The 24,252-nt window shown below is 34.6% G+C and overlaps 1 pseudogene; it reads left to right on the top strand.

Annotated features, from left to right (window-relative positions):
• Positions 1-571: 571 nt before the first annotated feature.
• On the top strand, positions 572-1,882 carry LOC123628182 (annotated as a pseudogene).
• Positions 1,883-24,252: the final 22,370 nt, after the last annotated feature.

Raw genomic sequence — 24,252 nt, 5'->3', positions numbered from 1 at the left:
TTATACACACACACATATATATATATATATATTGCAATTTATTTATTTTCTTTTTAAAAAAATTTCAAGATATTATGGGGGTATAAACATTTTGGTTATATATAATGCCTTTGCGTCACCCAAGCCAGAGCTACAGGTGTGTGATCCTCCATACAGTGGATGGAAGATATAGGAACACTCTTATGCTGCTAGTGCGACTGCAAATTTGTACAGATTCTATGGAAAGTAATTTGGAGATATCTAAGATAACTAAAAATAGAAATACTATTTGATCCAGCAATCCAACTACGAGGCATCTACCCCAAGGAAAAAAAAGGCATATAATAATAAAGACATCTGCACTCAAATATTTATGGAAGCACAATTCACAATAGCAAAGATGTGGAAATATATTGTTTTTAATATTTCACTTGGTTGTATTTCTAAAGTATGCCCAAGACTGTATGGCCATGTTCAATTGTCAATTGGAATTATTTCAACAGAGTATGTCATAACATGGTATACACAATTTAGATGAGGAAGATATATATGACCTTATATTTATTTATTCATCCTTTAAAATATGTTCTGAATGAACAACTATAGCAAGATTCAGATTAGGATTTATGTGGAGATCAAGTGGAGTGATGGCCAAATGCATCAAGCAATTGTAACAGTTTTAAATGAAGATATTGAAAGTGTAACCATTGAATGGATAGAAAACAGAGATACAAAAGACAAAGAGACAGACTTGGAGAGCATCTTTTCACTTAACCCTGACTTTGTACCTGATGAAGAAATTGAACCCAGTCCAGAAATATCTCTATCTCCAATGTCCTCAGATAAAGTAAGCAAAATTATAAAGAATTGATGGACTATGGCTTCTATTAAGAATGACCCTCCTCCAAGAGATAAAACATTGATTGGTTTTTCCCCCATATGCCTAGTCAACTTTCTAAATGGTCTTCCTCTGTACAAGAAAATGCACGTAGAAAATTTAATTGTGTGAAAGATGCAGAAAAATAACAAGAGAAAAAGGAAAATAACTGCAACAGCAAGAACTTAGAGAAAAAAAATAGCCTAGAACTCTGATGCTACTAACCCACATTATGAAATTATCTATATAATTATGGTCTATAGGTTTATAGACCATTAGAGACAGGAGATCCTACTGATACACATAGGATATGTGTTTGTGTGAGAAAATGACCATTCATTTAAAAAAGTTAATGACTAAAGTATTAGTGGAAACTGTATTTGAAAGGGGAATGGCTGTATATTTTCTTGTGGGCAGACTGGAAGTGGAAAATCTCATAGTGTGTATGGTGACTTTTTAGGAGAAAGCCAAGATTGTTCTAAAGAATCTATGCATTAGCAGCTCTAGATGTCTGTTTAGTGCTAAAGAAGACAACCTATAAGAGGCTAGAACTTCAGATATATGCAAACTTTTTTTTGAAATTTGTAGAAAAAAATGTTTAACTTACTAAATAGAAAAACAAATTTGAGAGTGCAAGAAGGTGGAAAACAGCAGGTTCAAGTGGTGGGATTATAGGAATGGGAGGTCAAAAATGTTGAAGATGTACTGAAGCTCATTGACATAAGTAACAGTTGCAAAACAGCTGATCAAACATCTGTAAATGTACATTTGTCTTGGAGCCATGTAGTATTTCAGATTATTCTTAGAAGGAAATGAAAACTACATGACAAATTTTGTCTCTTCAATTTGGCTAGAAATGAAAGAGGAGCTGACAATTCTGGTGCAGACAAGCTTGGAGGTGCTGAAGTGAATAAAAACCTTTTAGCACTAAAGGAGTACATAAGATCCTTAGGTAGAGATAAATCTCATACTCCTTTCTGAACAACTAAACTAACTCAGGTATTAAAAGATGTTTTTTACATATAAGATGAGATGGTCTATATTCTGAAATTATGATTTTGGAATAATATAATGTACTATATAATTCTCTTAGCACCTGTACCCGAATGTTTATAGCAACACAATTCATAATTGCAAAGATGTGGAAACAACCCAAATGCCCATCAATCCACGAATGGGTTAGTAAACTGTGGTATAGGTATACCATGGAGTATTACTCAGCTATAAGAAATAACGGTGATACGACATCTCTTTGGTTCTCCTGGAGAGAGTTGGAACCCATTATATTAAGTGAAGTATCCCAAGAATGGAAAAACAAACATCACATGTACTCACCAGAAAATTGGTTTCCCTGATCATCACCTAAATGCACATCGGGGAAGGATACAAAATGGATATCAGACTGAGACGGGGCGGGGGATGGGTGTATGCCTACATGATGAGTGTGTTGCACACCGTCTGGAGAATGGTCATGCTTGAAGGTGCTGACTCAGGGAGGTGGGGGTGGGGGGAAGGGATGGAGATATGACTACATGGTGAGTGCCAGGCGCACTGTCTGGAGAATGGTCACGCTTGAGGCTCTGACTCAGGGGGATGGGCAGGACATGGACAATGTATATGTACCCCCATGATGGGCTGAAATAAAAAAAAAGAACTATAATATAAACTAGTTGGTATATAATAATAAATAATGAAATTCTGAAAAATATAAAATAAAATTTTCTCACAGTGGATTATTTTTTTGACTTTTTCCTTTTTCACTATTTCCTTTTTATCTTTAAAATACAACTATTGGCCGGGTGCGGTGGCTCATGCCTGTAATCCTAGCACTCTGGGAGGCTGAGGTGGGTGGATCATTTGAGCTCAGGAGTTCGAGACCAGCCTGAGCAAGAGCGAGACCCCGTCTCTACTAAAAATAGAAAGAAATTATATGGACAACTAAATATATATATAAAATTAGCCGGGCATGGTGGCACATGCCTGTAGTCCCAGCTACTCGGGAGGCTGAGGCAGGAGGATTGCTTGAGCTCAGGAGTTTGAGGTTGCTGTGAGCTAGGCTGACGTCACGGCACTCTAGCCCAGGCAACAAAGCAAGACTCTATCTCAAAAAAAAAAATACAACTATTAAACATCTAACCACATATTGTAATACACTACTAGGGGGTAGAGGGGAGAGAGAGAGAGTGTGAGAGAGAAAGAGAATATTAATGCATTTCCACACTATGAGATCATATCATTCATATAAACCACTATCCATTATTTCTGGTTGTTCCTTCCTCTTGTAAGTAGTCTTCCTATCAATTTTCTGGTTGCTTTGGTTTAGCGTCAGGCACAATAATAAAAACATAAGAAAAGAAATATCTGTTCTTGAGTACTCACAGAGGAAACTGGGACTGCTGTAAAAGTGACTAATGCTAATAATCTGAACCTATCCAACTTTGTCAACCAAAGGAAAAAAAAATAATTCTCTTTCTTGATTGTCTAAGAAGGTGTAACAGTTCATATGTGTATGGTTCACACAGTCTGCCTTCTTTGTAAGGAGTCTCAGAAATAATATTCAGTAGAAAGCCCACCAGTCCCATTACTCTACATGAAAGGATAGTGAATGCCATCAGACCTGCATGAGTGACTTTTTGCTCCTCATTTCATCACAGCAAGAGTCGTTTTCACACAGCATGGAATAGGAGATTTTTAAACTAATAAAAGAAGAGTTTCCAAAGAAATTTGTAAGAGTGTTTGTAATGACTAGTGGGAATTATCCAGTAAAATAATAGTAAAGCTGTAACTGAAACTGCAGGACTAAGAACACTGTTTGTCAACAGGGAATGTGGAACTTTTCACTTAAGACATAAGAAGAAATCCTAATACTAAAGACCAAATCTGTTTGCTCTCATAATAGTTTCCTTGGCTGTGCAGAAGCTTTTAAACTTGATCAGGTCCCATTTATGTATTTTTGTTGTGGGAGAAAATATTCGCATGCTACACATTTGATAAAGAGCCGATAATTAGAATCTATATAGTAATCAGGAAAGTCAGCAAGAAAAAATCAAACAACCGCATTAAAAAGTGGGCAAAGGACAATAACAGAAACTTTTCAAAAGAAAACAGACTAATGGAAAAGAAACAGGAAAAAATTCTCAACATCTGTAATCATCAGGGAAATGCAAAACAAAAACCACAATGAGATATCATTTAACTCCAGTGAGAATGTCTTTTATCAAAAAAATCCCAAAACAATAAATGTTACTGTGGATGTGGAGAGATAGGAATACTCATACACTGCTGGTAGGACTGCAAACTAGTGAAACCTCTGTGGAAAATAATGTGGAGATACCACAAAGAGGTAAAATTAGAACTACCATTTGATCCAGCAATCCTACTACTGGGTATGTACCCAAAGGAAAAAAATACATTCTATGAAAAAGACATCTGCATTCGAATGTTTATAGCAGCACAATTCACAATTGTAAAGATGCAGAAACAACTCTAGTCCCCATCAATACATGAGTGGATTAGTAAAATGTGGTATATGTACACCATGGAGTACTACTCAGCCACAAAAACAATGGTGAACTAATACCTCTTGTATTATGCTGGATGGAGCTGGAGCCCATTCTCCTAAGTATAATATCACAAGAATGGAAATACAAGCACCAGATGTACTCACCATCAAATTGGTATTAATTGATGAACACTTATGTGCACATATAGTAGTTAACATTCATCGGGTTTGCAGGCAGGTAGGAGGGGGGAGGGAGATGAGTATATTTACACCCAATGTGTGTGGTGTGCACCATCTAGGGGATGGACATGCTTGAAACTCTGACTTGGGTGGGGCAAAGACAATATATGTAAACTAAACATTTGTACCCCTGCAATATGCTGGAATAAAAAATTTACAAAAGACCAAATCTAGGTTGAAAATTATCAATAATAAAGAGATAATATTTTAGTTACCTTAAATGCAAAAGAAAATCATTAAATTATTTCAGTGCTTGTTCATTGTGTTGACCAATTTTGGATGCTATATTTGCATCATAAGTTTGTTAACAGCTATTTTTTTCTTCTTAATTTTCTACCTATATATTTTTATATTAAAAGTTTTGTGAAAAGTGAGTGAATACATATACACCAAGAAAAATGGGTGCAGATATCCTTTCAATTTTCCATTCAATTTTTTAATTTCAGCTCATCATGGGGGTACATAAGTTCAGGTTATATACATTGTCCATGTCCCACCCATCTCCCTGAGTCAGAGCCTCAAGCGTGTCCATTCACCAGACAGTGTGCCTGGCACTCACCATGTAGTTATACCTCCATCCCCTCCCCCCACCCCTCACCTCCCCGAGTCAGCACCCTCAAGCATGACCATTCCCCAGATGGTGTGCAATGCACTCATCATGTAGGCATACACCCATCCCCTCCCCCCGCCCCCCATCTCAGTCTGATCCATTCATGATGTTTACAAAGATATTCCATTGGATGTATTATATTGATATTGAACTATCTAACTATTCAGCAGCATAGATCCAAGCCACATACTTATTTAACCATTCCCAAAATAGATGGAATATAATCTCCTCAAAAATTGTCTTTTTTGTTCTATCTTACCTATCAGTCAGTTTTATTAGTTTCTTTTTTGCTTTAAGTTTTTCAGTTTTAAATAATTATATTTTCACACAATTGTATGAAATAAAACATAGAGACACCATGCACCTTTTACCTAGGTCCCCTTGCTGATAATATCTTGCAAACCATAGTATAATATCACAGCCAGTATATTAAATAGCTATCATTTATCTATCTTTTTCAAATTTTACCCAGTTTGATTTTTACTCATTTGTGTGCCTATGTGCTGTGTGCTTAGATTTATGCAATGTTTTCCCACATATACTATTATGACCAATAAAGAACAGTTCCATGACTGCAAGCATCCCTGATGTTGCCCTTTTACATCTACATACATAATCCTTCCTCCCACTATACCTTAATATCTGGTAACTGCTAGTTAGTTCTCCATTTCCATAATATTATATTTTCAAGAATGTTATATGAAGATGTCAGAGAAAATGGCAGAATAAGGAAGTCTGAAATTGTGCATATGTAATGATAAAACAAGGTAAACAATGTCAGAAACAACTTTTTCAGAAGTTAACCAAAAACTTGTAGCAACTCAAAAGCTTGCAAGTACCAATTTTTAAGAAAAATGGCTTATCCTCAGTGGGAAGAGTGAGCTTTGTAGCATTTTAACTTACTCCAGTCCTTTCTTACACTCCCCAGCCCAATAGTAGCATTGAAAATAATGCAGCATACATTCTCAGTACTGGAGCCAGCAAAGCCGACTTTATTCCTTTTTTATATTTTAATGGATTTAAGGGGTACAAGTTGAATTTCATTACATATATATATATATATATATATATCATACGGTGGTAGAATCTTGGCTTTTGATGTACCCATCACCGGAGTAGTGTACGTTATACCTTATAGGTAATTTTTCACCCCTCCCCGCTTATGATTCTCCAATGTGCATTATTCCACTCCATGTACCCTTTTGTAGCCATAGTTTAGTTCACACTTATAAGTGAGAATATGTGGTGTTTATTTTTCTGCTCCTGAGTTACTTCACTTAGGATAATGGTGTCCAGTTCCATCTAAATTGCTTCAAGAGACATTATTTCATTCTTTCTTATTGTTGAGTAGTACTCTATCATTTGCATATATATGTATATATATATATATATATATATATATACACACACACACACATACATATGCAGTACATTTTCTTTATCCAGTCATCATTTCATGGACACTTAGGTTGATTCCATATCTTTGAGACTGTGAATTGTGATGTAATTAACAAAAAAGTACAGGTAATATTTTTTATATAATGATTTTTTTTTCCTTTTGGGTACATACCCAGTAGTGTAATTGCAGGATCTAATTGTGGATCTACTTTCGTTGTATTAGAAATCTCCATACTGGTCTCTGTAGCGGTTGTACTAATTTAACAGTATATAAGCATTCCCTTTTCATCTCATCTGTGCCAACATCTATTGTTTTTTAAAAAACTTTTTAGTAATGGCCATTCTAATTAAAGTAATATGGTATCACATTCTGGTTTTAATTTGCATTTCTTTGACAATTAGTGATATTGGGCATTTTTTCATGTTTCCTGGCCATTTGTATATCTTCTTTTGAAAAATGCCTGTTCATGTCATTTGCCCAGCATTTAATGCAGTTGTTTGTTTTTATCTTGCTGAGTTGTTTGTGTTCCTTATATATTCTGGATATTGGTCATTTGTTGGAAATATAGTTTGTGAATATTTTCTCTGGTTGGTCATCTGTTTACTCTTTTGATTATTTATTTTGCTGTACAGAAGCTTTTTAGTTTGATTAAATATAATTTGTCTATTTTTGTTTTTATTGCATTTTCTTTTGGGGTCTAATTCATAAGTTCTTCGCTTAGGCCAATGTCCAAAATAGTCTTCTAGGATTTTTGTTTCATGTCTTACATTTAAGTATTTGATCCATCTTGAGTTAATTTTTGTGTATGGTGAAAGATAGGGATCAAGTTTCACTCTTCTCCATATAGCTATACAATTTTCCCAGAACCATTTATTGAATAATGTGTCCATTTCCCAGTGACTGTTTTTGTCTGTTTTGTCAAATATCAGGTGGTTGTAGGTATATGACTTTATTTCTTGGTTCTCTATTCTGTTCCATTGATCTACAAATGTGCTTTATAACAGTACTGTGCTATTTTGGCTACTATGGCCTTGCAGTATAATTTGAATTCAGGTAATGTGATGACTCCAGTTTTGTGCTTTTTGCTTAGGATTCCTTTGGCTATTTTGGCTCTTTTTTCATTCTATATTAATTTTAAAATTAAAATATACCTCATTCTAAAAGAATAGTCATTATCTGATCTGTCTGGTAGTTACCTGGAAAAAAGACATGAAAAGGCTTGTCTTATTTTGTCTGACTCCGAACTCATGCAGTAATAAGCCATTATGTGGTGGTATTTATTGAAATATTTGCAGGCAAATATTTTGGTCACTGATGCCTGAGGTAATGTGTAACAGTTGGGAAAAACAGGAAACTAACCAAAAATCTTGGAAGAAAATGTTTAGGACTGAGATGTACATAAGAGCTTTTAAAAACTCCAACATATTCTTAAGAATCCAGAAGACAAGTTGCATGCCCAGAATTGTGCACATGCTCAAAAAACATCCTGAAATGTCTCTAAGCTCTCACTTTCTGCTGACTTTGAGGCTCTATACAAGCAGGAAGTAACAGCTAATTTAGAGTTGTAAACCACCCTCATCCACCACATTTTCCTGACCTCTGGCCAACCAACTCCTACTTCTTCAAGCATCTGGACAACTTTGTGCAGGGAAAACACTTCCACAACCAGAGGGATGCAGAAAATGCTTTCCAAGAGTTCATTGAATGTCAAAGCACAGATTTTTATGCTACAGGAATAAACAAACTTATTTCTCATTGGCAAAAATGTGTTGATTGTAATGGTTCCTATTTTGATTAATAAAGATGTGTTTGAGCCTAGTTATAATGATTTAAAATTCAAGGTCCAAAACCACAATTAATTTTGCACCAACCTAAATAATTTATAGTGTATATTGGTGGCAGTAAGGAAAGCATTAGGAAAGAGGTGGGATGAGGGTAAATTGTTAATGGAGCTACAAGGTTTTCAGTGACTTTACCTGGGGAAAGTTGAACATGGTCTAGTGTAATGTCAAAAGTTGAAGCAACCCAAATGTTCATCAACTGATGTCTGGATAAACAAAAGTTATAACCATGCAATGGGACATTATTCAACCATAAAAAAGAAATAGAGTACCTATACATGCTACAACTTGGATGAACCTTAGAAACATCATGCTAAAGGAAAAGAAGCCAGACTCAAAAAGCTTTTTGATACATGGGTCCATCTATATGGAATGTTCAAAATAGGAAAATCCATAGAGACAGAAAGAAGAATCACTGTTGTTTGGTTCATACACATTTAGGATCACCATGTATTCCTGATGAATCAATCCATTTATTATGATGTAATCTCCTTCTTTGTTATTATATTCTTTTTTTAATCTGAAATCTACTTTACCTGATAACAAAATAGTCACTTCTGCTTTTATGTTAATGTCGGTATGATACATCTTTTCTTATACCCTTTTATTTGCAACTACCTTATAATAGTGTATGAATGATTTTCTTGTAAATAGCATTTGGTTGAGTCATGATTTTTCATTCACTCTGCCAATACCTTTCTTTAATTGGCATATTTATATAATTTACATTTATCCTAATTATAGATATATCAAGGCTTAAGTGTTCAATCCATTACTTGTTTTATGTTTGTTTTCTCTGTTTTTCATTCTTCTGTTTTATTGTCATAAAATAAATCATTTAATTGTAATGTGTCTTGGCATGGATTTTTGCAGGTTTGTCCTATTTGGTGCTTGCCAAACTTTTTGAATCTGTGGGTATATATGTTTTGCCAAATTTAGGGATTTTTCTGCTTTTGATATTATTTTTTCAAGTTTGTTTTTCAGCCCAACATTTTTCTCCCTCCCTTTGGTCTCCTATGGTATAAATGTTAAAAATTGTGTAATTGTCTCACACAAGTCCCTGAGACACTGTTCTGTCTTTATTTTCCAGCACATTTTCTATCTTTTACTCAAGCCAAATAAATTCTATTGACCGGTTCTCAATTTCACTGAATCTATCCTTTATCATCTTCACTCTAACACTGAGCTTATTTATAAGTTTGATATTGGTTATTTTATTTCTAAAGTCTATGCTTTTAATTTTTTCTTTTATATAAATTCTATTTCTTTGCTAATATCTTTTATTATTTATATTTGATTGAAGAAATTTTGTCATTGCTTTTTAAAGCATTTTTATGATGGCTGTTTTAAAATCCTTGTCTAATATTTCCATCATCAGATTCATCTCAGTGTTGATGTCTGCTGATTTTGTATTTTTAATTCATGTTGTGATTTTCCAGGTTCTTGATGTGATGAATGGTTTTAGAATGTATCCAGGGCATGTTGTGTATTATGTTAGGTGAGTGTTGATCCTGTTTAAATCTTTATTTTAGCAGTCAGTCACCCTGATTGATTCATTTACCAATTAATCTGATTGTGTTTATGGGAAATAGAATAAAACAGTGTATGTGTATATATACATATGTAGATATGCATGTATTCATATGTGTATATCTGTATCACATACATATGTGTTTATTATATCATATGTGTATGATAGGTATTAATAGATATAGATATTTAGTTTCATGAATATGTAGATTCCTATGTGTCTATCTATCCAGCGGTCTACTAAATCAAAGCCAAAAACAAGGAAAGGAAAAGGGAAAAGTAAATTAAAAACATTTCTTTTCTTAAATCTGAAATGTCAGGCTAGGGAAATTTATCTATTACACATAAGTGGAGACTGTTTCATTCCAGTATATAAACACATACTAATGGTGTGATTACTTGTTTTAGATAAAGAGTTGTGTATATCTTAATAATCTAAACAAGCTTTGAGTTAGCCTCCGAGTCTCTCAGTATTTGTTTTAGGCTCTTACATACTTCACTGATCCTATTCTGCCTTTGAACAAGAATTTATTTTTCCAATTTAAGTGAGTGGTGAGTCTCATAATCATTCTCTCTCTCTGGTAGAGAAAGTGTGCATTTCTTTATTTTAACCATAAAAGTGATACTTTAAAAATCTAAGTTGCTAAGCTCAAAGCTTTTGACTCAGTGCTGGGATTATATAAAATACTTCTGCAGTGTGTATTCGAAAATGGTTGATAAAGATCTTTACTTTTTATTTTGAATTAAAGCCAAGAAAGACATTTTGGTGCTACTGATTTGAAAAGACAATTTAATTCAATTAGTAGTTTTACATTAATACATTTCTTTTTAGACAAGAATTTTTATTAATAAAATATGAAATGTTTTCTAAGATTTTAACAAAGAATACCAGGATTTATTTAGTGATATTAAAAATTAGTCATCATTTTTTAGACAAAAATATTTAAAAATACATGTTTAAGTACATACTTTTTGGCTAATCTTAGAAATACGAGATAATTTATGTGTGTGATTATAGACTCTGTAGGTAAGGAATACATAACAATATGTTTTCTATATTGATAAATATCTATATATACTTAAATTTTTTCTGGGCTAGAATGCACATTTCAGAATATTCAAAAATAATTCTAAAAACAAGACTCCCCCCCATTCTAAAATATCAAACTGAACTTTGACAGAAGATGTCATTCTCATATTAGAAAGAAAATTGAACATTGCCTTAAATTCTAAATTTAATTAGTAACTTCTTAAAGTTGTTTTTTTTAACTTCAATAGATTGAGGGGCTACAAGTATTTTCTGTTGCATGGATGAATTCTATAGTGCTGAAGTCAGGGCTTTTAGTGTACCTATCACTAGAATAGAGTACATTGTATCCAATGGGCAGATTTTTATCCCTCACCCTCCTCCTATCCTCCCGCTTGTTAGATTTCAATGTCTAGTACACCACTTCATGACCATATATACCCCTTGTTTAGCCACAATCTATAAATGAGAACATGTGGTATTTCTTTTTCCATTCCTGAAATACTTCACTTAGGATAATAGTCTGCAGTTTTATCCAATTTGCTTCAAAAAATATTTCTTTCCTTTAAATGACTGAGTAGTACTTTATGGTATACACACACACACACACACACACACACACACACATATATATATATGTGTGTGTGTGTGTGTGTGTGTGTGTGTGTGTGTGTGTGTGTATACCATAATGTTATATATATATATATATACACACACACACACATACCACATTTTCTTTTTCCACTCATCAATTTATGACCACATATGTTATTTTCATAATTTTGCAATTGTGAATTTTACTATAATAAACATTTGGGTGAAGGTACATTTTTTATTAAATAACTTATTTTCCTTTGGGAAGATCACCAGTAGTTTGATTGCTGGATTGAATGGTAAGTCTACTTTTAGTTCTTTGAGGAATCTCCATACTGTCTTCCATAGAGACTGTAAACATTTACATTCCCACCAACAGTGCATAATCAGTCCCTTTTTACCACATCCCTGCCAACATTCTTTTTTTTTTTTTTGACATTTTAGTAATGGCCATTCTGACAGTGATAAGGTGGTACCTCACAGTAATTTTAATTTGCATTTCCCCAATGATTAGTGATGTTGAGCATTTTTTCATATATTTGTTGGCTATTTGTATATCTTCTTTTGAAAAAAAAATCTGTTCATGTGCTTTACCCACATTTTGATGGAGTTATTTGTTTTTTTCTTGTTCATTTAAGTTCTTTGTAGATTCTAGATATTAGTACTTTGTTGGAAATATAGTTTGTGAATATTTTATCCCATTCTGTATGTTGTCTATGTACTCTGTTGATTATTTTGTTGTACAGAAACTTTTTAGTTAATTGAGTCCCACTTATTAATTTTTGTTGTTTTTGTATTTGCTTGTAGGGTCTTAGTCATAAATTATTTGCCTTGGCCAATGTCCAGAAGAGTTTTTCCTATATTTTGTTCTATAATTTTTTTTTTTTTGGTTTCAGGTCTTACATTTAAGCCTTTAATCTATCTTGAGATAATTTTAGTAAATGGTGAAAGATAGAGATCCAGTTTCATTCTTCTGTGTGTGTCTTTTCAATTTTTTCAGCACCACTGATTAAATAGAGTGTAATTTCCCCAGTGTATGTTTATGTATGCTTTGTTGAAAATAAGTTATTTTTAGCTATGTGGCTTTATTTCTAGGTTTTTTTTCTGATTAATTGTTCTATGAGTCTTTTTATAGCTTTTTAGAATAACTTCAAGTCAGGTGATGTGATGCCTCCATATTTGTTCTTTGTGCTTAGGATTGCTTTGTCTATTCAGGCTCTTTTTTGGTTCCATATGAAGTTAAGGATTGGTTATTCTAGATCTGTGAAAAGAGACATTGATATTTCTATGGGAACTACATTGGATCTATAAATGGCTTTGGGCAGAATGAACATTTTAACGATGTTGATTCATCCAATCCAAGAGCATGGTACATTTTTCCATTTGTCTCAGGTATAATTTCTTTCATCAGTGTTTTCTAGTTCTACTTGTAGAGATCTTTCACCTCCTTAGTTAAGTATATTGCCAGGTATTTTATTTTCTATGCAGCTATTTTTTTAAGTATGCAATTCAGTGAGTTTTTTTTTTAATTTCAGAATATTATAGAGGTACAAATGTTTTGGTTACATAGATTGCTTCTGTACCAATTGTTGTACTTTCAACAACTGCAATTCTGGAGGTTGTTCTAGCCCTGAGAAAGTTCCAAAACAGGAGAAACAAATTAAACTTCTGAGCTAATCCCAAAGGAAACCATTTGATATGGCAAAACACACAACCACAATTATCTGAGAACAAGGTTCTTATTGCTCCCTCTGCACCAGCAACATGCACCAGGAATACCAGGCTTCCCTTATCACGATCACTGCCAGGTTGGGGAGTGGGGAATGATAGCAAGTAAATTGAAATGTCACAATACACTATTACTGAAATTTAGTAGCTTCTTTCTTTCTTTAGCATTCCCTTACTTGTTGTAAGATACTAGGTTCCAGAGTTCTGAGAAAAATTATTGTAAAACTTTCTTCCATCTTAATTGTTGCTTTAGTGAAAAGACAGAGTTTTGCAGTTCCCTACTCTGCATTTTCAGTGATGTCACCTGTAGGACTGATTTGGCTCTGTTTCTAAGATGTGGCCTTTTTGTGATATCTATTATATGACCTGGAAATTGAACAATATCTTTTTGCTCTAGTTCATAGGACTAGAAATCTCACAAAATTGTAAGTATGGAAGTTTTTCTATGTAGAAGTGCATAATAGTTCCCCAACCCAAGAGTATTCTTTGCCTAGCCTAATGAAAACTTACCCTAAGAATTGGTAGCTTTTAATTCAAAGACTCAATTCAGACTATGCAGATGTAAGAGCACTTTCTCTTCCTACCACCATTCTCCCTGATACTTAATCAGTCCTACGTATTCCAGCTCTTTCTATGAACTTTAATTTCTGTTTCTTTTGCTCAATAACACCTATGTCCTTTTGGGGGTTTCCTCTCTCCCAGGAAAAGTTAAGTAAATGCCTTGAAGCAGAAATTCAGGATGATAGTGGAGGTGATCTAATTTTTTCAAATTACTTTCTCGTGGATTGTAGTCCTGTACTACCCATTTCAAACACCTAAAAATGTTTGTTCCTTATATTTTTGCCAGTTTTTTAGTTGTTCATGATATGATGACTCATCAGGTACAAGCTACTCAATCATTGTCTAAAGTGGAACTGCTGGATATTATGTCATGAAAGAATATTTAAAATTTATTGCATTACTAAATAATCATTAAAAAGCAAATGGAATATAAACTCTTCATTGTCATCTTTAAGATATTTAAAATCAAAATATTAAACAGTTTATACATTTAAACAACAATTGTCAAAGGGCTGTGAATTATAGAAAGGTCATTATTTAAAGTTACATGAAAAGCTATAATATAATAAAATACATGCATAGTTTTGACCTACAATTCCAGCTTCACCTGGAGAGATTTACCTTTATGGTAGGATATTTCTAATATGAATTTGAACTTTCAGCAAAGCAGAAATATAGCCGACTCTTGAACAACATGGGTTTGAACTATCCAGGTGGACTTATATGTGGATTTTCTATCGCCTCTACCACCCCTGGGATAGAAAGACTAACTCTCTTCCTCACCCATCTCTTCCTTAGCATACTCAATGTGAAGATGACTAGGATGAAGACCTTTATGATGATCCACTTCCAATTAACATAGAGGAAATATATTTTTTCTTTCTTATAATTTTCTAAACAGCATGTTCTTTTCCTAGCTTATTTTATTTTAAGAATACAGTTTATAACTCATATAACATACAAAATGTACATTAATTGACTGTTTATGTTATCAGTAAGGCTTCCAGTCAATGGTAGGCTATTAGTAGTTAAGATTTTGGAGAATCAAAAGTTATATATGAGACTTTTGACTGCATGAGGTTCAGCACCCATCCTCTGCGTTATTCAAGAGTCAACTGTATTATTTAGTGTGAAAATTTAGTTTCATACTATTGGTTTATCTCTCAAAGATTTATTTCCTCAAAAAGTCCTTACAAAAAGCCAAAACTGCCTTTGAAACTTACATGTTGTCTTGGAATTTAAAATAGGTGATTAAAATAATATATTCAAATTTTTGTTATTGCTTCATGAAACCAGAAGTTGAGATTATACATTCAATATTAGTTTATTAAGTTGGTATGAGTCAATATAAATCATCATAATGATTGCAAAGCGCCAGTAAGTCTGGCCCAGAAGCAGGCATATTGATGATGTTCATGATATTTCATTAACTGTAATGTGGTTTGTCACTATGTCATTAATAGGATAGTATGTTTTAATTTTCATTGGTTTCAGATCAGTGTTTTGAAAATAGAAGAAAAGTATCAAAGGGTAGTTTAAAAGTATTTAAGGAATTACATCTTAATTTCCAAGAAATACCTCCTTTCCTTCTCTTTCATTCATGTAACACACACACACACACACACACACACACACACACACACACACACACATAGAGAGAGAGAGATAAATAGATAGATAGATATAGATATTTTTATTTCAAAATATTAAGGGGGTACACATGTTTTTGTTACATGGATACATTGTATGATACTTAAGTCAGGACTTTTAGTGTACCTATCATGATAATAGTGTTCATTGCACTGGATAGTTTTTACCCTTCACCTCCTTCATTCCCTTCATCCCCTTTCCACCCCGCCTTCTTGGTTTCCATTTTCTTTTACAACTCTTTGTGCCATGTGTGTCCATTGTTTAGCTACAAATTATTGGTGAGTACCTGTGGTGTTTGTTTACCCATTCCTGAGATGTAAGTGCCAGCATCTATTCCTTTGGGATTTTTGATAAAAGCCATTCTCACTGGAGTTAGATGATATCTCATCATGGTTTTGATTTGCATTTCCCTGAAGATTAGTGACATTGAGCATTTTTTCATATGTTTATTGGCCATTAGTCTATCTCATTTGGAAAAACTTCGCTTCATGTCTTTTGGCCTCTTTTTAATGGGGTTAATATTTTCTTGCTGATTTTTTTGAATTCTTTGTAGATTCTGAATATCCGCACTTTATCAGATGTACAGTTTATGAATACTCTCCACCATCCTATAGGCTGTATATTTACTTTGTTATTTTCTTTGTTGTGCAGAGGCTTTTTAATTAAATTAAATACAATTTATTTATATTTGTTATTACTATATTTACTTTTGGATTCTTCATTATAAACTCTTTTCCTAGGTCAATGTATAGAAGAATTTTCCTACTTTTTCTTTTAGGATTTTTTTCTTTTAATATCTTTATTTTTATTTTTATCAATTTATTCATTTATTTCCTTTTTTTTAAATTTCAGAATATTATGGGGATACAGACATTTTGGTTGCATATAATGTCTTTGCATCACCCAGGCCAGAGCAATAAGCATGACATTTAAGTCTTTTATCCATCTTCAGTTAATTTTTGTGAGTAGTGAAAGAGACGGATTCTGTTTCATTCTTCTGCATGTGGTTATCCAGTTTTCCCAGCATCATTTATTGAATAGGACTTCCTTTACCTAGTGTAAGTTGTTGTCTGCTTTCTCAAAGATCAGCTGGCTGTAGGTACATGATTTTATTTCTGGGTTCTTTATTCTGTTTCACTGGTTTATGCCTTTTATACTAGTACTGCACTGTTTTAATTACTGTAGACTCATAGTATAATTTGAAGTCAGGTAATATGTTGGCTCCAGATTTGTTCTTTTCACTTAGGATTGCTTTGGCTATTTGGGCTCTTGTTTGGTTCCAAATGAAGCTTAGAATTATGTTTTCTAGATCTGTGAAATATGGTATTTTGATGGGGATTGCATTGAATCTGTAAATCACTTTGGGCAGTATGGACATTTTGACAATGTCTACTCTAACAATCCATGAGCCTGGGATATTTTGTCCATTTGCTTGCATCATCTATGATTTCTTTCTTCAGTGTTTTGTGGTTCTCCTTGTAAAGATCTTTCACCTCCTTGGTTAAGTATATTCCTACATATTCTAATTTCTTTGTAGCTATTTTAAATGTTATTGAGTCCTTGGTTTGACTGTCAGCTTGACTGTTATTAGTATTTAGAAGTGCTACTGGTTTGTGCACATTAATTTTGTGAACTGAGATTTTGCTGAATTTATTTATGAATTCTAGGAGTCTTTTGGTAGATTCTTTAGGTTTTTGTAGATATAAGATCATATATTCAACAAACAGGGATAGTTTGAGCTCCTTTTTACTAATGTGGGTACCCGTTATTTCTTTCTCTTTCCTGATTGCTCTGGCTAGGAATTCCAATACTATGTTGAATAGAAGTAGTGATAGTTGACACACTTGTCTTCTTCCAGGTCTTAGGGGGAATGTTTTCAACTCTCCTCATTCAGTATGGTGTTAGCTGTGTGTTTATCTTATATGACTTTTATTAATTAAAGGTGTGTCCCTTCTATGCCTAGTTTGTTGATGGTTACTATTAAAAAGGGTGCTAGATTTAACAAATGCTTTTTATGCATCTATTGAGATAATCACATGGTCTTTGTTTTTGCTTCTGTTTATGTGGTGAATCACTTAATTGATTTTCTTATGTTGAAACATCCTTGTGACTCTGGGATGAAACCCACTTGATCATGGTGAATTACCTTTCTGATGTGCTGTTAAATTTGGTTCACTAGTATTTTGTTGAGGATTTTTGCATTTATGTTCATAAAGGGTATGGTCTGCAATTTTTTTTTTTGTTGTGTCTTTTCCTAGATTTGTTACCAAGGTGATACTGGTTTTTTAGAATGAGGTAGGGAGTACTGCCTCTTCAATATCATGGAATAATTTTAGCAGGATAGGTGCTGTTCTTCTTTGTAGGTCTGGTAGAATGTGGCTGTGAATTTCTTTTTTTTTTTTGGAAGATACTTTACTACAAACTCTTTGCTCATCATTTGTCTGTTCAAGATTTCTATTTCTTCTTGATTCAGGATTGGGAGGTTGTGTGTTAGGATGAATTTATCCATTTCCTCTAAGTTTTTTTTTTTTTTTTTGGGGAACTCTTTTTTTTTTTTTTTATTTCAGCTCTTCATGGGGGTACAAAAGCTCAGGTTATATACATTGTCCGTGTCCTGTCCATCCCCCTGAGTCACAGCCTCAGGTGTGTCCATTCTCCAGACAGTGCGCCTGGCATTCACCTTGTAGTCATACCTCCATCCCCTCCCCCCCACCTCCCCGAGTCAGCACCTTCAAGCATGACCATTCCCCAGACTGTGCTCAACGCACTCATCATGTAGGCATACCTCCATCCCCTCTCCCCACCCCCGTCTCAGTCTGATATCCAATTGGTATCCTTCCCCGATGTGCATTTAGGTGATGATCAGGGAAACCAATTTTCTGGTGAGTACATGTGATGCTTGTTTTTCCATACTTTGGATACTTCACTTAATATAATGGGTTCCAACTCTCTCCAGGAGAACCAAAGAGATGTTGTATCATCATTATTTCTTATAGCTGAGTAATACTCTATGGTATACATATACCACAGTTTACTAATCCATTCGTGGACTGATGGGCATTTGGGTTGTTTCCACATCTTTGTGATTGTGAATTGTGCTTCTATAAACATTCGGGTACAGGTGTCTTTGTTATAGAGTGACTTTTGTTCTTCTGGGTATATGCCTAATAATGGGATTGCTGGATCAAATAGTAGGTCTACTTGAATCTGTTTAAGGTATCTCCATAATGCTTTCCACAGGGGTTGCACTAGTTTGCATTCCCACCAGCAGTGTATGAGTGTTCCTGTCTCTCCGCATCCATGCCAATATGTGTTGTTTTGGGATTTTTTGATAAAGGCCATTCTCACCAGAGTTAAGTGGTATCTCATTGTGGTTTTGATTTGCATTTCCCTGATGATTAGGGATGTTGAGCATTTTTTCATATGTTTGTTAGCCATTCTTATATCTTCTTTTGAAAAATTTCTATTCATGTCATTTGCCCACTTTTTGATAGGATTGTTTGATTTTTTCTTGCTGATTTTCCTGAGTTCTAAATAGATTCTTGTTATCAGTCTTTTATCTGATGTGTAGTACACGAAAATTTTTTCCCATTCTGTAGGCTGTCTGTTTATTTTCGTGACTATTTCTTTGGCTGTGCAGAAGCTTTTTAAATTAATCAGGTCCCATTCGTTTATTTTTGTTGTTGCTGTGATTGCCTTAGGGATTTTCTTCATAAATTCTTTGCCTAGACCAATGTCTGTAAGAGTCTTTCCTACATTTTCTTCTAGAATTCTAATCGTTTCCCATTTAAGGTTTAAATCTGTTATCCACCGTGATTTGATTTTTGTGAAAGGTGAAATCTGTGGGTCCTGTTTCAGTCTTCTACACGTGGCTATCCAGTTTTCCCAGCATCATTTATTGAATAGGGATTCTTGTCCCCACAGTATGTTTTTGTCTGCTTTGTCAAAGATTAGATGGCTATATGAGGATGGTTTTATATTTGAATTTCCTGTTCTGTTCCACTGGTCTGTGTCCTTGCCCTTGTGTCAATACCAGGCAGTTTTAAGAACCACAGCCTTGTAGTATAGTTTGAAGTCTGGCAAATCAATACCTCCCATTTTGTTTTTATTGCTTAAAATTGCTTTTGCTAAAAATGATAGAAGCCATATATGACAAACCCACAGCCAAAATCATACTGAATGGGGAAAAATTGAAAGCATTCCCACTCATAACTGGAACCAGACAAGGCTGCCCACTGTCCCCATTACTTTTCAGCATAGTATTGGAAGTCCTTGCGAGAGCTATCAGGCAAGAGAGAAGAATCAAGGGTGTCCAAATAGGGACAGAAGATATCAAACTCTCACTCTTCGCTGACGATATGATGTTGTATCTGGAAAACCCCAAGGACTCAACCAAGAGACTCCTGAAATTAATTAATGAATTCAGTAAAGTCTCAGGTTACAAAATCAATACACACAAATCAGAGGCATTCATATATGCCAATAACATTCAATCAGAGAACCAAATTAAGGACTCAATACCCTTCAAAATAGAAACAAAGAAAATAAAATATCTAGGAATATATTTAACTAAAGAGGTAAAGGACCTCTATAGAGAGAACTATGAAACACTAAGGAAGGAAATTGCAGAACATGTAAATAGGTGGAAAACCATACCATGCTCGTGAATCAGAATAATCAACATTGTTAAAATGTCTATACTACCCAAGGTAATCTACAGATTCAATGCAATCCCTATTAAATTACCAACACCATTTTTCACAGATTTAGAAAAAATAATTATACACTTTGTATGGAATCAGAGATCCTCTAAGTTTTCTATTTTTCATAAATAGAGTTTTTTTGTAGTATACATGGGTGATATTTTGTGTTTCTGTGGCATCAGTGGTAATGTCTCTTTTTACATTTCAGATTGAGCTTACTTAAGTCCTTTCTCTTCTATTTCTGGTTAATACAGCTAGTGTTTTTATCTTTTTAAAGAACTCACCATTTTTTTGTTGCTCATTTGTATTGTTTTTCTGGTTTTTATTTCACTTAGCTCTGTTCTGAGCTTTCTTATTTCTTTTCTTCTGCTAGCTTTGGGTTTGATTTGCTCTTCTTTTTCTAATTCATTAAGATGTGACCTTAGGTTGTTAATTTGTGACCTTTCTGTCTTTTTCATGTAGGCTTTTATGGCTATGTATATTCCCCTTAGAACTGCTTTTGCATGTTTTTTTTTCTTTGTGTGTGTGTGTGTGTGTGTGTGTGTGTGTGTGTGTGTGTGTGTGTGTGTGTGTTTCAAATGTAATGACTATTTTTATTTTCCTGTTCTGAATTATATCTCTTATTTTTTTTTATTTCAGGATATTATGGGGTACAACCATTTTGGTTACATGTCATAACTTTTTCACACCCAACCCATAATTTGAGGCATGCCCTTCCCCCTTAGAACACTCACCACGTCCATTAATTGTGAGTTTGCCCACCCCCAACCCCCCAATCCCTGAAGAATATTACTACCGTGTGAGCACCTTAGTGTTGATCAGTTAGTGCCAATTTGATGGTGAATACATATGGTACCTATTCTTCCATTCTTGTGATATCAGCTCTATCCAGGAATATATAAGACGTGCTGGATCTCTGTCATTTCTTATAATTGAGTAGTATACCATTGTATGCATATAACATATTTTATTATTCCACTCATGGATTTATGGGCACTTGGGTTGTTTCCACATCCTTGCAATAGTGAATTGTACTGCCATAAACATTTGGGTGCAGATGTCTTTATTATATAATGTCTTTTGTTCCTTTGGGTAGATGTCTAATATTGCTATTGCTGGATTGAATGGTATTTCTATTTTTAGCTCTTTGAGGTATCTCCAAATTATTTTTCACAGAGGTTTCACTAATTTGCAGTCCCACGAGCAGCATAAGAGTGTTTCTATTGCTCCACATCCTTGCCAGCATTTATTGTTTTGGGATTTTTTGATAAAGGCAGATCTCACTGGGGTTAGGTGATATCTCATTGTGGTTTTGATTTGCATTTCCCTAATGATTAGAGATGTTGAGCATTTTTGTGTCCCCTTTGTCATTCCCTTTGAAGAATTTTTTGATTTCCATCTTGAATTTCATAATTGACTGAAAGATTGTTCAGCAGCATGTGGTTTAATTTTCAACACCTTTTGCAGATTTGAATGTTTCTCTTGGATTTGGTTTCTAGTTTTATTTCACTGTGTTCTGAGAAGATACATGGTATGAGTTTGATTTTTTTTTTTAATTTGCTAAGACTTGTTTTGTGGCCTAAGATATAATCAATCTCGAAGAATGTCCCATGTGGTTATGAGAAGAATGTATATTCACTAGTCTTTCAGTATAAGGTTCTGTAAATGTCTGTTAGGTCCATTTGTTCTAGAGTTTCATTTAAGTCCAGTGTTTATTTATTGATTTTATGCTTCAGTGATCGGTCCAGTTCTGTAAGTAAGGTGTTGAAATCGCCAGCAATTATGATGATACTGTTTTTTTCTTTGCTTAGATGTAGTAGAATTCATTTTATGGATCTGGGAGCTCTTGTTTTAGCTGCATATATATTTAGGGTTTTTATGTCTTCTTGTTGTATTTATCCCTTCATCATTATATAATGACCATCTTTATCTTTTTATACAATTATTGATTTAAATTCTATTTTATCTTGTATGAGAATGGTTACACCGGCTCCCTTTGGTTTCCATTTGTGTAGAATATGGAAACCCTTTACTTTCAGTCTGTGTGAATCTTTGTGATTTAGATGTGTTTCTTGGAGATAGCATATACTTGGCTTATATTTTGTTCATCAAGTCAGCCATTCTTTAACAGAGGCATTAATTCCATTTCTGTTCAGTTTTAGTATTGTTAATGTGTGATACTATTCTGTTTATCATGTTGAATGATACCTTTTTGTTTTGTTTTCCTTATTGTGCTATTGTTTATTAAGATCTGTGAGTTTTATATTTTAGGTGTATTTACCCTGGTGGGTATCTATTGTGTTGTTCCATATTTAATGCACTTTGGAGTATTTCTTGTGGGGCAGGCCTATTGGCACATTCCCTTAGTGTTTGCTTCTCTGGAGAAGTCTTTATTTCTCCATCACTTATGAAAGAGTTTTACAGGATACAAAATTTTTGGCTGGCAATTGTTCTATTTGTGAAAATAAATGGAACTCTACATTTAAAATAGAAAAAAAGAAGACTAAAAATGGGGCCCCAAACCCTTCTGGCTTGTAGGGTCTCTGCTGAGATGTCTGCTTTTAGCCAGATGCATTTTCCTTTGCAGGTTAGTTGTTGCTTTCATCTTGCAGCTTGTAGAACTTTCTCTTTCATTTTGACTTTGGCCAGATTGATGACTATTTGTCATGGAGATGTCCTATTTGCTATGAATCTTTCTGGTGTTTGATGACCATCTTGTATCTGGATATCAGAATCTCTGGCTATACCAGGGAATTTTTCTTCAATAATTCCCTCAAATAGGTTTTCACCACTTTTTCGTTTTCTTTTTCAGGGATACCTGTAGTTTGTAGATTGGCTTGTTTCACATAGTTCCACATTTCTTTGAGTGGTTGTTCATTATTCTTTATTCTTTATTGACTGGCTGGGTCAGTTTGAAAGTATTGTCTTCAAGCTCTGAGTTTATTTTTTTCTGCATGGTCAAGCCTGTTATTGAGGCTTTCTGCTGTGTTTTGAAATTTGCTAAATGGCTCTTTCATTTCTTTGAGTTCTGTTAGATCCTTTCTTGTGTTGTCTAGCTCTTTATTGATTTTTCATATTCTTTATCCATGTCCTGAAAATTTTTTTGGAGGGGGAGTATTTGTGTTTTTTTGAACTTTCTCTTCAATTTAATTCATCTTACTTGCCATCCATATTCTGAATTGCATTTCTTATGTTTTGACAATTTTCTTTTGCTTGGGGTCTGTCGCTATAGATCTATTGTGATCCTTTTAGGGTGTCAAACTAACTTGTTTTTTCATGCTGCTAGAGCTCTCTTGTTGGTTTCTTTTCATCTGAAACCTCTTCTCTCATCTCAGGGCAGATAGGTTTGCAGCACACCTGTTCTGCTTTTCCAGGAACTCTCCTACTTAGTGAGAAGAAGGGGATGTCCTTAGATGGCATTGTTGTGACCTACCTATTCCCAAAGATTGACTTGGCAGGGACAGGGTGGGTGCACTGAGAGCCTGTAATGCAGCTGTTTTGTGTTTTCCTGTTCCCCTGTCATTGTCATAGTCCAAGCCAGTGCTGGATGATCTCTGTGTGGAGTGGTGAGTTGTTCCCCAGGCCACTGTTGGAAGCTTGGGCAAGGTGCTGGGCAAGTCCTTCTCCATGAAGGCTGGCTTTGCAGAATATTACTCTGGCCCAATTTTCCCATGACAGTGGCAGCGCAGCTGGGTGAAGCTATCTAGGTAGTGGCCATGGGTGTCAGGGCTATTGGTGTTTGCACTTACTGGGTCCAGATGCGATGCTGGCTTGTGGCTAGCAAGTACCTGACAAAGCATTAGACCACTGGGGTGGTACCTACCAGGTGGTGGGTGAGAGCCTTGGTGGTGGGTCTGCAGGGCCCAGTGGTGGTACAGAAGCTTCAGGAGGGGGGCTACATGGCTCAGCAGCAGGGAAGAAGGGGTGTGGGGCTTTGCCACAAGTGTCTGGGTTTCTACCCCTGCCCGGGATCCATGAAGGTAGTCACCATGGGGCTTCTCGGGTGTTGTC

Source organism: Lemur catta, chromosome X (genome assembly GCF_020740605.2).
Source record: "Lemur catta isolate mLemCat1 chromosome X, mLemCat1.pri, whole genome shotgun sequence".
Classification (NCBI taxonomy): domain Eukaryota; kingdom Metazoa; phylum Chordata; class Mammalia; order Primates; family Lemuridae; genus Lemur; species Lemur catta.
This window is presented reverse-complemented; position numbering and strand designations above follow the sequence as displayed.